Consider the following 14217-nt stretch of genomic DNA (forward strand, 5'->3'; position numbering starts at 1 on the left):
TTTGCCTCACTTGGGCCAAACATGCTCCATATCTGTTGTAGCTCCCAGGTTCAAATAGCCTTCATTCCTGTTCTCTTTCATTTTTTAATGACTGATCTTATGATCTAAAGAAAACTGTGCACAGCCACAGGTTTAGCACAGTAGAAGGGTTGTAGAACTTGCAAGTAATCAGAACTGTTAATGCATTGTTCTATCTGTGACAGCTGGAGACGTACCTTTATTAGGGATGTGACAAACAGAATAATAACTTTGTTCATTGTGTGTACATATTGATTACTTACAATGTTCATTTTGTAGGTTGGTTAAGGTCCAATGAGGTGCTGAAATCCCCTATCACAACTCCATGAATCTATAAGGATTCACCATTTGCTCACAATTAAGTCTGCTGATGACTCTTATAATAATATGGACCTTGAGGATGTTGTGTTTCTGTGCTGGGATGGAGATCCATTTGTCTGCCTGGAAACCTGCTCTTACCCTAATCCATGCAGCCATAAAGAACACCACATTGCAAACTGGGCTGAGCTCTGATATGTACCAAGTAGAATTGGACATTGTAATACCCATGAAAGTGTAGAGTACAAAATACCCATGGTGAGTGAAAAGTCATTTATTTATGAAATGAAGAAAAATGTCTTCCAACAGTTTCAATCAGGGTACCATTTACTACAGCCTTCATAGACTGTATAAATAGGAAAACCAATTTCTCTATTACCAAAAATAACATTCCCTAGATTAGATACCTAGAGAAATAAGGCTTACTTCATGTCGTTGGTGCCTTAAGTCATTTTACAGGGAAAATGGTAGGTCATCTGTCACATCAACAGTTTATTAATCAAGTAGAAAAATAAATAATAGTGCAAGATAGTAATGGAACTACTTAAAGTGGGACTGAATCTCTCCTAGAGGCGTTGCTTGCAGGGACTTTAGACCAGGGAGTGCTGTGTCCAGGGCCGCTCCCAGATTTGCTGGAGATTTCAGCAAGTCCATGCAGACAGTGCTTTTTCATTTGGTGTCCAATGGTGATCTGTCTACTCACCTTAGCTTTAAGATTATTTAAATAACAAAGGAAGGGAAAAATAGAATTTAATTTTTCACTACTGTTATAATTAAGAAGATAATTGATTTTTAAAGGAATGTGGATGATGCCAGGGAGTTAAAAAGATATTGATTTAGGTTTTGAGGGAAATCGTTTCAATTCTGAAAAGCTCTCATCAAATCCCTATTTTGAACAGCAGAACCAACTTCACCTTCACCAATGTTTTAAAACTAGTTCATTGATTTTATGCCCAAGACTATTCAGTGTAAGGCTTAATGCCATCATGCCCATGTGTTTGAGCACGGGCAGCATTGGATGTTGTGCGATAGATTGGAAATGTGGAATAGACGAGCTACTGTGTTCAATACAGGCTGAACGTTGATTCTCCACGATCCCTTCTAAGAATGCCATGTCCATATACCTCCCACACCCCCATCCTCATTTCAACAAACCAATCTAAGAAGGCTTTTGTTTTTTTCAGAATCCAGGTTTATGGTTTCCCAGTGGACAATATTAGTGGCCACAAATTATTAAGTACCTACTATGTAATAGCTAATATATATGCATATGTTTGATAATTGTTTAAACTAAGGGTAATATGAAAAATATTCAACACCCTGTGGCACAGGCACCAACCGTCACTCAAACCGGCTTCCCTCATGTTGGGTAAGCAGCTCTTTGGAAGAATGCTTCATTCTGAAAATACCTTTTCTCCTAAAGCTCATAGGTGAAATGTAAAGAATCAAAAATTGTGATTCCTTATAAAATATAAGGCAATTTACAGTCTTATGAAGGATTTAGGCACCTCCTGAGATCCACAGGTGATGCAAGAATCGCAGGTGCAGAGCTCGCAGTGTGATCCACGCTTTCCACAGAGAAAAAATTCAAGTTCACTTCTCCATATGGACTGAAAAATAACAGTAACAATGTTAACTAAGAGGAGACAGTTTACAGCAATTCAGTTTGCCTAATGCTCATCAGTAGTGGCTGCCTTCCATGTTTTTAACATGGACATACTTGGATGAAATCAATTCTTCCCGTCATTCTCCCTTCTCCTTAGGAAAACAGAATCAGATAAAATGTATTTTTGTTTCCTAAAGTAGATTTATAGCTTGTTCCTTCTGGTCGTAATAATCTAACATAATATTAGGGTTATATTTCTCTGGAGAAGTGTCTATTAGGTTGCTAGATATGTGATATTAATTGTAAAAACAAAAATCCCCATTGTGTCCCTAGCATTAATTAATAGGCTGGTTGTGGTTGTCATTAGTCAGCATTGAGTTGACATGACCTTTTGAGGTAATCCCTTTCACTGCTGAAATGTCACCATAATTATTAGTTCAGGTTTTGACAAAATGCATTTCATCTGAGATGAAGTTTGTGATTGTTCTTTTTTTTTTTTTTTTTTTTTTTTAAGAGGCAAGTATAATTTCAAACATGGGAAATTTTAACAGTGTTTTCCAAAGGGCTTTTAAGAAAAGTTTAATTATTACATTTTAGTTTGTTGTTTTATTTCTCATATAGCTAGTGTTGTTGATGGTTTTTCCAATAATATCAAATTTTACTAGTATGTCTACAGGATGCATTTACAAAAACAACACTGTTGTCTTTCCTTTTCCAGATGTTTCTATGTTATGTAAATAATGAAAATATTTGTTAGAAAAAAATGATTTGGGGCCGGGGGCGGTGGTTCACGCCTGTAATCCCAGCACTTTGGGAGGGTGAGGTGGGCAAATCACGTGAGGTCAGGAGTTCAAGACCAGCCTGGCCAACATGGTGAAACCCCATCTCTACAAAAATACAAAAATTAGCCTGGCATGATGGCGGGTGCCTGTAATCCCAGCTACTTGGGAGGCTGAGGCAGGAGAATCGCTTGAACCCGGGCGGCAGAGGTTGCAGTGAGCTGAGATCTTAACCATTGCACTCCAACCAGGGTGACAGACTGAGACTCTGTCTCAAAAAAAAAAAAAAAGTTCAATACGATTTCAATTCGTTTCAATGTATTTTAGAGAATTAGGTTGAAAAGCAGGTAAAGATGAGCACAGAGTCAATTCATAATGAATTATTTGGTTACAATTAATTATGGTTAAATTTTTACCCACATTTGTTCCATTTATTTCTAGAGAGGCCCCTTCTAATTTTCTCTAAATTTCTGTCAGTGCCTGTATTTTGCTTAAATTATGTGAATTATACCACTGTTGGTGTTTTTTGCCTATTATTTTTTCAAAATAATGCCATGTAATTAAATTTAGAGTTAGCATAGTTTTTAAAACATATAAATGTAAGAAAGACTGGTAAAGACGTTTTTAAAATTGTTGGGGAATCCTGGATTATGAAACATTATTGACCCATTATTCTGGGGACAACTTTGGTTTTTGCTGTGTTTTGTTTTTTAAAAACTTTACCACTTAACTGGTCAAGACCAATTTAAACCAACAAATATATACATATCAGAATTGCCAGACTATAGTCTATCAGCTTCATCTTGCTAGGAATATTTCTGTCTGAACAGAATGCATGTGTTCACTTCCTCTTTTACTCAGTTGACAGATATATTTGAGTCCTCTGTAGGTGTCAGGCTCTATTCTGGATCTGGAGAATACAGGGATGCGATAAATAGATATGGCTCCTGCCTCCTAGTTTCCACAGACTGGTGGTTGAGATGCACGTTACACGGAGGTTGAGGTGTCCTTCAGTGACACTCATGTTCGTGGGAAACAGCATTTGGGTTTTCTCCTTTTGCAGGGTAAACATGAGAGCTAGCGTTTCCCCTGTGCCTCTAGATGTCATCTCCCAGTAAGTCAGAGGAAGACATTGAAGATCAGAGGAAGCCAGGGAGCTTGAATTATTGCCTGCCCTTATAAATATAGAATGATCTTCCAACTCCAAGTGCTCATACTGAAGCATGCTTTAAGATGTCAACAAACATACGTATGTATATATTTTTCTTTTTTTTATGAGAACCTTGGAGATGGATGTTCCTATTTACATTTCGTAGAAAAAAAATCACAGAATTGGTTGTTTTCTGAGTTTGACTGTATTCCCATTAGCAAATAATTACATTTTCAGGGCCCCTCAAGCTAAACAAGTGTCTGTTTCTCTCTTGTTCACGATACCAAGCACACAGCAGAGTATATAATACATGCCCATCAAATTCTAAGTCATTGAGTTGTTAATTGGTTGACACTGTAGTCTTGGGGTCCTTAAAGGGGCTGCAGTTTGATTTCTTAAAGTACTGATATTTATATGGTCGTTTTCCTTGTCTTTTTTTTTCATTCAGACATTTTGGCTTTTTTATATTTAGGAAAAGCAAGCCAGTTATGATGATCAAAAGCAATGTCAGTTTTTTCATTCTGCCCCACAGCTCTGTGACACCTAAGCCCCACTTACCTCAAATATAAAATGGAGTTAATGATAATCACCTTAAAAGTTTTCTATGAGGGCTTAGAAATAATACATATTGTCAGTTTCAGCATCTGTCATGCAGAAGTTATTAATGACAGTTTGGTGATATCATTATTGTTACCATCCTCATGAAAAGTTGTTGAGAAGGAAATAAGCAGAAGCAGGGGAAATATGTACTCTGGGGAGGAGAAAGCAGCAGAGGCAAAGGATAACAGCCCCCTCTTCCAGTGTTGCCTCGTGTCAGAAATGGCAAAGGATCCAGTCCCTGCTAGATCTCCATCAACACAAATTTCCATGTGGTTTCCAAACAAGCTGTGTCCCATCAAAATTCTTTGTCCTTTCTAAGAAGACTTTCTGTTTTCTAGGCACCTTCATACTCAGTGAATGAATAGGGATTTTTTCTATCTTCATTGCCAAGGAGATATGAGTATTCAGAGAACTGGCAGTGCCCTCTCAGCTGCGTCCTCTTTCAATGTGGTTGTAGAAGGAAAAAGAAGGGCAGATGATCTATAAATATGATACATCCAAATCCGATACAAGTAACTGAACTTAGATCTTTCTCTCTGTCTTTGCAGGAAGTCATAGGGAAGAGATAAAGTTAGCCAAGAGTAAAGTGAAAGTAACAACACGGTGATCAGTTCCCCCAAACTCACAGAGCAGGTTGATCTGGATTGGTAGGTGGCCATCTCTGATGTTTTGAGATGTGGCTGATATTAAGTATTCATTAACCACCTACCAACTGCTAGTAGCAGCATACACACACCATTTTCCCTGCCTTCTGGAGTGTGATTTCCAAAGCCCTATTGCAGACAGGCCCAAGTGAGACTTTTGAAATGTCATTGTTTATTCAGAGTGTGGTTATAAATCTATGTGAACACGAACTCAGGATTCAGGTTGTTCTTCCACTGTTGAGGAGCCATTTTTAGGTGATAGATGCCCAGTGGCTTTTAAGTATTACTTTTGGCATGTACTTTTCTTCTGAGGTGAAATTCACATAAAATAAAATTAACCATTTTCAAGTGAGCAATTAAGTGGCACTTAGTACATTCACAGTGTTGTACAATCATCACCTCTATCTCGTTCCAAAACATTTTCATCACTTCAAATCACAGCCCATAGCCATTAAGCAGTGACTCCCATCTTCCCCTCCCCAGGCCCTTGGTACCTGCCAATCTGCTATGAATTTATCTAACTAGAGAGCTGATATAAATGGAACCAGACAACACATGAGTATAAGATGATTTTGTGTCTGCCTTGGTGTATACTTTTTGTCACATACTAACTCTAGAGCTTTAGCTTGAAATATTTAATGTGACTTGTTATCATTAGCTTCAGGATAAGAAACTCTTATTCTCTCTTCTGAATATGTATTGGACCCAGTTCATAATCCCTCATTGAAACGATTCCTGGTCATCAACACAATTGGGTAGCCTATGTAAGACCAGACCCATTCAGAGGTTAAAAAGACAACTCTGTTGAGATAATAAAGCCCCACCCCAATATGAAGCCCAATCCCATTCCAGAAATCAGAATTTAGACCTACAAGAGCCTTACAGATGTGTTCTACCTACTGGCTCACCCCTCTTCGCCTACCGGTGGCAGTGCTGGGATTTGTTTAGTCCATGGATGATGTGGAACCAACCCCCCAGACCATGTGTGCTGAGTTCTCGTCCGCTTCTTGCCTGTTCCTATTCTGTCCATCCCTCATCTCCAGGAGTGAAAAGCCCTTGCATGAATCCCTCCTGCTAGCCCTCCAGAGACATGAGCTGGAACCCTAAATATGATCAGGAAAAAGTGCTTGATTTGAGATCAGAGATCCCTTCCTTTTCTCTGGACAGTTGCCTTTTGTTCCAGCATCAGTGCCCAAGCAGCTCAGATACTGCCTTTAAGGACTACTGTGTGTGTCCTGAAGTGAAGGAGTATGATCGAAGAGAGTAAGGTGATAGTAAAGAAGGCCATACTGTGATAAGAGATACTAGGGAGCACTAGCATTGTCATGCATTCTCTCACAGCAGTCCCATGAAATAGGATTATTTAGGCATCAGGATCCCCATTTTACAGATTAAGAAAACGGACACAGAGAGATTATTTGCTTAACCAAGATCGCACACCTACAAAGTAGTGACCTGTGATTCAAAACCTGCTCTTTTAATCCATGGCTGTCCATCTCCTGACTACTCCAGGTGCTTTTAAAAAGAGCGGGTTTTATAAAAATATATTATCAACACATTTCATATCACGTCTAACTAAAGCCATTAGGTTCACAACTTAGGGTCCAAGCTGACACAAAGACTTCCTACAACGAATGCTTAGACTTGATACATGTTCCTGGTTTGTGGTTGAGGAGTTGAACTGAAACAGAAACTCTGTGTAGCCTCAACCTTGAGCTTCTCAGAGGTAATGTATATTCTAATTCTCCACTTTGGCTGCAAAGCAATTTCAGAGGGGATGTATTTGAAAGACCCTGAATTAGGAATATGGGGGAACTGACTCCATGGCCAACCAGTGAGGTGGCCTTGGGGAAATAATTTTACCCTCCATGCCAGTTTTCTCATCCTCCTTTAAGAGCGTTGTACACGATAACCTCTTCCTGCTCCCCAAAATCAAAATGTATTACTTTAAAAATTCATTGTAGTAACAATTCCTTGTAGTAACAAGAGCACCCTGTGTTTATGGCTTTTTTCCAGCCTCTGTTTGCTAGGCCTTTGGGATGACATATCATTGCGGAGTGGCTTTTACTTACTAATGCCATGGCCAGTTCAAAGGCTGTGAACTCAAAGGTTGGCAGTCAGGCCTTCCAAGTGTGACTTTCAGCTGCCTACCCCTCCTCAAGCTTCAGGCCCCACACTGCCATCTGGGTTGGGTCCCAGGTTGCACACTGAGATATATGTCGTGCTTTACAGGGTCAGGTTTGGGAGTTTTGCCAACAAAGTGTAATGACATTCAGGTGATTTGCAGATCACTGTTTATCAGTCTAGTCTCCGGATGTGTCTGGCAGCCTTCCTTCTGCCTTCTGCCAACCTGAGCCTGGGCCTGCTTAGGAGAAGGCAGTTTGAGCGGTAACAGCAGGCACTTTACATACCATTCAAAGATGACATAGCCAGCCATGGGAAAATGCTTATTGTACCATGAAAGTGTCTTCCTTAAGCAACCTCTTTAACAAACTATTTGCAATCCCTGTTGAAGCTGTCCATGGTGACTGCTCCAAAAACTAGTGTGTGCTCATTTCCTCGTCTCTGAGAGAGAACAATCCATGGTATTTACATTTGCATTAAAAGATAAGTCCCCTTTTCCTATCCACTTGTCCCCTACATGTTGCAGATAAATCACTAATTAAAACTTTAAATACTGATCTGTATTATTATTGGATATTCTGACACAAACTTAAAGGCCAAATTAACCAAAATGTGTTAACTTTGAGATCTCTGTAGAAGACTTTAATTTTTAAAGAAAGTGATGGAGCTAGTTCTAACAGACATTGCCATGGCAACAGTGCTGCCTGCAGTTGAGTTGCTCTGGGACCCAGCTGCTGAGGGTTCATGATGGGACTGCAGGCAATACCTGGAGAGCAGACTGAAAAAGATGATTGAGCTGAACGTTGTGAGGGGGACACCACTAAATTCCTTTATTAGAAAGGAAGCACATAAATATGTCAAATGAAATTTGCGATACCAAGTGCCAGCTTTGAAAGGAACACTACTGGGGACACGGGGTACCATGAGAGAGCTTGCCCCTGCAGTCACACCGAAGGAAAATTATGACCCAGATTGTTTTAAATATAGTTCACGCAAAGAGATTTACCAGTCACCAGCCCGTGCCATAGTTCAGTCATCTTCTATTTGGGGCCATAATGATGATCTAGAGACTCTACCTACCTCTTGGGCTTTTCTTTAAAATGGATTCTGAAGAAAATGCTGTATTTTCATTAAAATGCCAAGGATCTTCAGACAAGTCAAGAGCTCAAGTTGGATCTAGAATTAGAGATAGTCAAGAAAAGGCAATGGTGCCCTGCAGCCAGGATTCCCACTGTATTTGTCTTCCTTTGTTACTTTTCCCCATGAGTTTACACAGCCAGGCCCAAAGGGACTTCCTCCAGCTCCATAGTGAATTAGTGGAAGAGTCAAAACTAAAACCCAGTCTCCAGTCTATCTCTAGTGCTGCTTCTACTTTATAATAGTTCCTCCCTTGTAAAATGAGAACATTAGGCCCTGTGGTCCTTCCAGCCATGGGATCAGATTAATCTCTAACTTGTGAACATACTTATAAACGAAAGGCAAAATGTCCAACTTCTAAATGTTCTCAGTTGTAGTTCTGTAGTGCAATGGATCAATTGGTCATCTTTTCCACTTTTCCAGCCTGTACATATCTTAACGATGAAATCTACAGGACGAAATGAAATCTATAGGACAACTACAGGACAAAATAATGTAGAACAATAATGTAGGCAAAAGTAATGTAGAGAAATTCTATCAAACCAACCTCTTCTTGATATCTTTTTATTGCATAATTCACTATTGATTAAGAGGGATTTTGTGATATGTTTGCTTTGGTGCCCGGGTAGTATGTGTGCATGAATAAAGAAAAAATTTATAATCTATGCATCTCACTTTAAAGAGTAGCATTCCAACAACTTAAGTGAATGTATCAACTGTTTATAAGAATACACTCACATTCTTTGTCAGACATTACTTGGGAACCAAAAATTATTTAGGAGGTCTCAGAATTTCTGTGGAACTCCCTGACTTGAGAGGTGTGTGGTCTTCTTGGTTATGGGATGGTGTGAGAAAATACAGAGTTTAGAGTTAGACAAACTGTTTCAGTCCTTGTTTCTGAATGTAAGATAATGTTGTTGGTGAACAGAGATAATTTGACTTCCTCTTTTCCAATTTGGATGCCTTTTATTTCTTTCTCCTGCCTGATTGCTCTGGCTAGGATTTCCAGTACTTTTTTGAATAGGAGTGGGGAGAGTAGACATCCTTGTCTTGTTCTAGTTCATAGGAGGAATGCTTTCAACTTTTTCCCATTCAATACAATGTTGGCTGTGAGTTTGTCATAGATGGTTCTTATTATTTTAAGGTATGTTTCTATGATGCCTGCTTTGTTGGGAGTTTTTATGATGAAGGGATGTCAGATATGTTAAAAAAAATTTTGCATCTATTGAGGTGATCATTGGTTTTTGTTTTAAATTCTGTCTATACGGTGAATCACATTTCTTGATTTATGTGTGTTGAACAATCCTTGAATCCCTGAAGTAAAACTCATCTGATCATGGTGGATTATGTCTTTGATAGGCTGTGAGATTCAGCTGCTAGTATTTGGTTGAGGATTTTTGCATCTATGTTCATCAAGAATGTTTTCTTTCTTTGTTATGTCCTTGCCAGATTTTGGTATCAGAATGACACTGGTTTTGTAGAATGAAGTAGGGAGGAATCCCTCCTCGTTGATTTTTTTTTTTTTTTTTTGGAATAGTTTTAGTAAAATTGTTACTAGGTCATCTTTGTACATCTGGTGAAATTCTACTGTGAATTCGATCTGATACTGGGCCTTTTTTGTTGGTGGTAGATTTTTTATTACTGATGCAATTTCATTACTCATTATTGTCTGTTCAGGTTTTCTGCTTCTTCCTGGTTCAATCTTGGTAGGTTTTATGTTTCTAGGAATGTATTCATTTCCTTTAGGTTTTCTAATTTGTACGCAGAGATAGTCATAATAGTGTCTGATGACCTTTTGTATTTCTGTGGTATCAGTTGTAATGTCATGTTTATCATTTCTGATTATATTTATTGAATCATCCTTTTTGGTTAATCTAGTTAGCAGTTGTATAGTCAGGGTTCTACAGAGAGACAGAGCCCATTGGGGAGATATCTATCTATCTATCTGGAGAGAGAGAGAGAGAGAGAGTTTCCCTAACAGAATCTTATCTCTCTGTCTCTCTCTATATATAGATATAGGCATAGATAGATAGAGAAGACATCTCTCTCTCTATATATATATATGGAGAGAGAGAGAGACAGAGACAGAGAGAGAGGAGTTTACTAGGGAAAATTGGCTTATGCAATTACAAGGTGAAGTCCTACGACTGGCCACCTGCAAAGCTGGGCACAGAGAGAAACCAGTAGCATGGCTCAGTCTAAGTCTGAAAGCTTCAAACCAGGGAAGCTGACAATGCACCTCTGTGTGACACCAAAGGCCTGAGAGCCCACAAGAGGCCACTGGTGTAAGTCCCAAAGGCCGAAAAACCTTGAGTCTGATATTCAAGGGCAATAGGAGAGAAAGCAAGCATCCAGCATGAGAGAGAGAGAGAGAGAAGACTTAGAGCAAGCAAGCTTATCCCCCTCTTCTACATGGTGGTCCAGCCATCCTGGCAGCTGATTGGATGGTGCCCGTTCACATTGAGGAGGGGTCTTCCCTCTCCCAGTCCACTGACTCAAATGTGAGTCTCCTCTGGCAACAACCTCTCAGACACACCTAGAAACAATACTTCACCAACCATCTAGGCATCCCTCAATCCAGTCAAGTTGACACCTAATATTAATTATTAAGGCAGTCTATAAATTGTATTTATCCTTTTAAATAACCAACTGGCTGTTTTGTTGATCCTTCATAAGATTTTTTTTTTTAATTTTCAATTGCATTTAGTTCTGCTCTGATCTTTGTTATGTCTTTTCTTCTGCTAGCTTTAGGTTTGGTTTTTCTTATTTTTCTAGTTCCTTGATATGACGTTAGATTGTTAATTTGAGATCTTTATATCTTTTTGGTGTAGGTATTTAACAGTATAAACTTTCCTCTTAGCATTGCTTTTGCTGTATGCCAGAAGTTTTGATATGTTGTATCTCTGTTTTCATTTGTTTCAATTTTTTTATTTTTACCTTAATTTCTTATTTACTCAAAAGTTATTCAGGAGCAAGTTGTTTAATTCCCAAATACTTGTGTGGTTTTTAGAGTTTCTCTTGGTATTTATTTTTAACTTTATTCCACTGTGGTCTGAGAAGTTGCTTGGTATGATTTCAGGGTTTTGGATTTATTGAGACTTGCTTTATGGCTAAGCATATGGTTGATTTCAGAGAATGTTCCATGTACAGATTAAAAAAAAAAAGTACATTCTGCAGTTTCTGAGTGGAATGTTCTATAGATATCTATTAAGTCCATTTGGTCAAAAGTACATTTATGTCCAGAGTTTCTTCTTTAGTTTTCTGCCTTGGTCATCAATCTGGTGCTATCAATGGGGTATTGAAGTCCTCCATTATTACTGTAGTGATGGCTATCTCTTTTCTCAGGGCTAGTAGCATTTGTTTTATAAATCTGGGTGCTCTGGTGTTGGATATATATATACACACACACATATATATATACACACATATATATGCACATTTATATATATATTTATATATATATAAAATAGCTAAATCTTGTTGAATTGAACTCTTGTTATGACATAATGCTGTCTTTGTCTTTCTTTTTAATGTTATTGGCTTAAAGTCTGTTTTATCTCATATAAAGATAGCAACTCCTGCTCTTTTTGTTTCCAGTTACATAATACGTCATTTCCAGCCCCTTTACTTGGAGCCTGTGGGTGTCATTACATGTTAGATGGGTGTCTTGTAGGCAGCAGGTGGCTGGGTTTGGGTTTTGTTTTTCTTAATCCAATTTTCCAATCTGTAAGTGGAACATTAAGGCTATTTATGCTCAAGTTTAATATTGACATGTGAGATTTTGTTCCTATCATAGTGTTATCAGCTAGTTGCATTACAATCTCAGTTGTGTAATTGCTTTATAGGATATGTGAACTTTGTACTTATGTGTGCTTTTATGGTGGTATCATCCTTCCCCTTCCATGTTTAGAATTCCTTTCAGCATTTCTTGTATGAGCAGTCTAGTGGTGACAAATTCCTTTAGCATTTGTTTGTCTGGGAAAGACTTTATTTCTCCTTCGTTCATGAAGCTTAGTTTGACAAGATATGAAATTCTTGGCTGGCATTTTTTTTTCTTTAGGAAGGCTAAAAATAGGCCCCAAATCTCTTCTGGCCTATAAGGTTTCTGCTGAGAAGTCGACTGTTAGTCTGTTGGTTCCTTTGTAGGTAAATTTGACACTTCTCTCTAGCTCCCTTTAAGATTTTTTTCTTTAGTGTTGATCTTGGATACTCTGTTGATTATATTTCTTGATGATGTTAATCTCATATAGTACCCCCCAAGTGTTCTCTGAATTTTTTGTATCTGGATAAATACTTCTCTATCAAGATCAGGAAAACTTTTTCTGAATCATTCCCTCAAATATGTTTAAGGGAACATACTGCACTCCTTTGGAGGTGTCAAAACACTTTGTCTTTTTGTATTGCCAGAGTTCTGCTGATTCTTTCTCATGTGAAGAAGCTGTCACTTCTTATGTTTAAATTAGTCATCCTTTCATGGGACATTTAAATTTTTTATTCTTTTTTCCCTTGAGGATATGGCTGTGGGGTTTGTTGTATATGATTATTTGGCTTTGTTTCTAGGTGCATTCAGGAGGCCAAGGCTCTACATGGGTTCCTTGGTTATGGATATCTGTTGTGTGGTGGCTTTCTCAAATGCTGCTTGTTGTAGCAATATATTGGGTATATGAGTTGATACACTGTCTTCTGTGGGGGCTGGGAGTGTGGAGGTTTCAAGAAGTTTATGTCATACATTAGCACTATGCCCTTCTGCAGCAGGTTTTTTATTTGGTCTTCAGTCTCCAGTCCAGTAGGTGGCATTTAAGGATGAGAGCTGGCTTACCCTTGGGTAGCTGGATGATGAATGGAGGCACCTACCCTGACAAGAGTGACAGGAGGATTTGTATTGGGATGTGCTGAGCTCTTGGGGATAAGCGTTAGGGGGCTGCGCCAGCTTCTCATCCTAGATAGGCAGGAATGTGATCCACTTTACTGTTGCAGGACTCGTGACCTTCAGTTCAATAGATGCTGTCCTTTGACTCCAGTCTGCAGTGTGACTGAGGTCTGTGAAAGGACCTGTCTGGTGGCTATCAGCAAAATGGCCTTGGGGCAGAGCTTCTTCCCCCAATCCAGAGCAGATAGCTCTGTGACTTGTCTGTCCTCTGTTGCCACCATGCTGCCCACTCTGTTTAGGGAGGGGAAGATGGGCTCTGCCCTTTGTGCAAACCCAAATGGCATAGGCTCACTTTCACTGGGGATGCGGCCATCTGGAAATGCACTGAAAAGGCTTTCTCCGAGTGCACTGGCACCAGCCCCCAGCAGAGAAAATCTGCTCTGCATCCACAACAGTGGGTGGGGGAGGTGGGAAATGGCCCCTTTTCCATGATCTTTCCCAGCCACTAGTCCTGCCCCTTGCAGAAATCAGCACCATGCCTGCATTTCCTTTGTTCCAAGGGGCACTTTGACAGGCCGTATTCCCCCTTCCCTCAGGGTGGCCTGTGCCAAGAGCTAGCTCTCTGGAGTACCCACAACTTCCCAGCATCCTCCCTATCAGTCACCTATCAATGCCAAATCAGAGTGGGTTCTGAGGTATGTTTGCAGGGGGTCTGGTGATACAGCTGCACAAAGGCCGAGGTTCCTCAGGCAGGCAGTGACCTACACTGTGCGCACAGCTGGTATGGCACCTGCCGTTTCAGTGCAGGCCTGAGGGGAGTGCGAGTACACCTGGAGGAGCTGACCACCGCTGCTCTGTCCTCAGGAAGTTCAGAGGTTGCTACCAGCAGCATTGCCCAAGGCCACAAGGGCAGAGGCGCTCTCTGACAATTTAGTGGTCAGCAGTCTGTCACAGAAGAGAGGGGAGTAGAG

General features: G+C 39.6%; 1 protein-coding gene across 2 annotated transcripts in view; it reads left to right on the forward strand.

The window, feature by feature from the left end:
- The window catches only part of AMPH (amphiphysin), a 246900-nt gene that overhangs the window by 213090 nt on the left and 19593 nt on the right, over positions 1 to 14217 (forward strand). The window lies entirely within an intron of this gene.

The sequence above is a fragment of the Macaca mulatta genome, chromosome 3, assembly GCF_049350105.2.
Source record: "Macaca mulatta isolate MMU2019108-1 chromosome 3, T2T-MMU8v2.0, whole genome shotgun sequence".
In the NCBI taxonomy this organism is placed as follows: Eukaryota; Metazoa; Chordata; class Mammalia; order Primates; family Cercopithecidae; genus Macaca; species Macaca mulatta.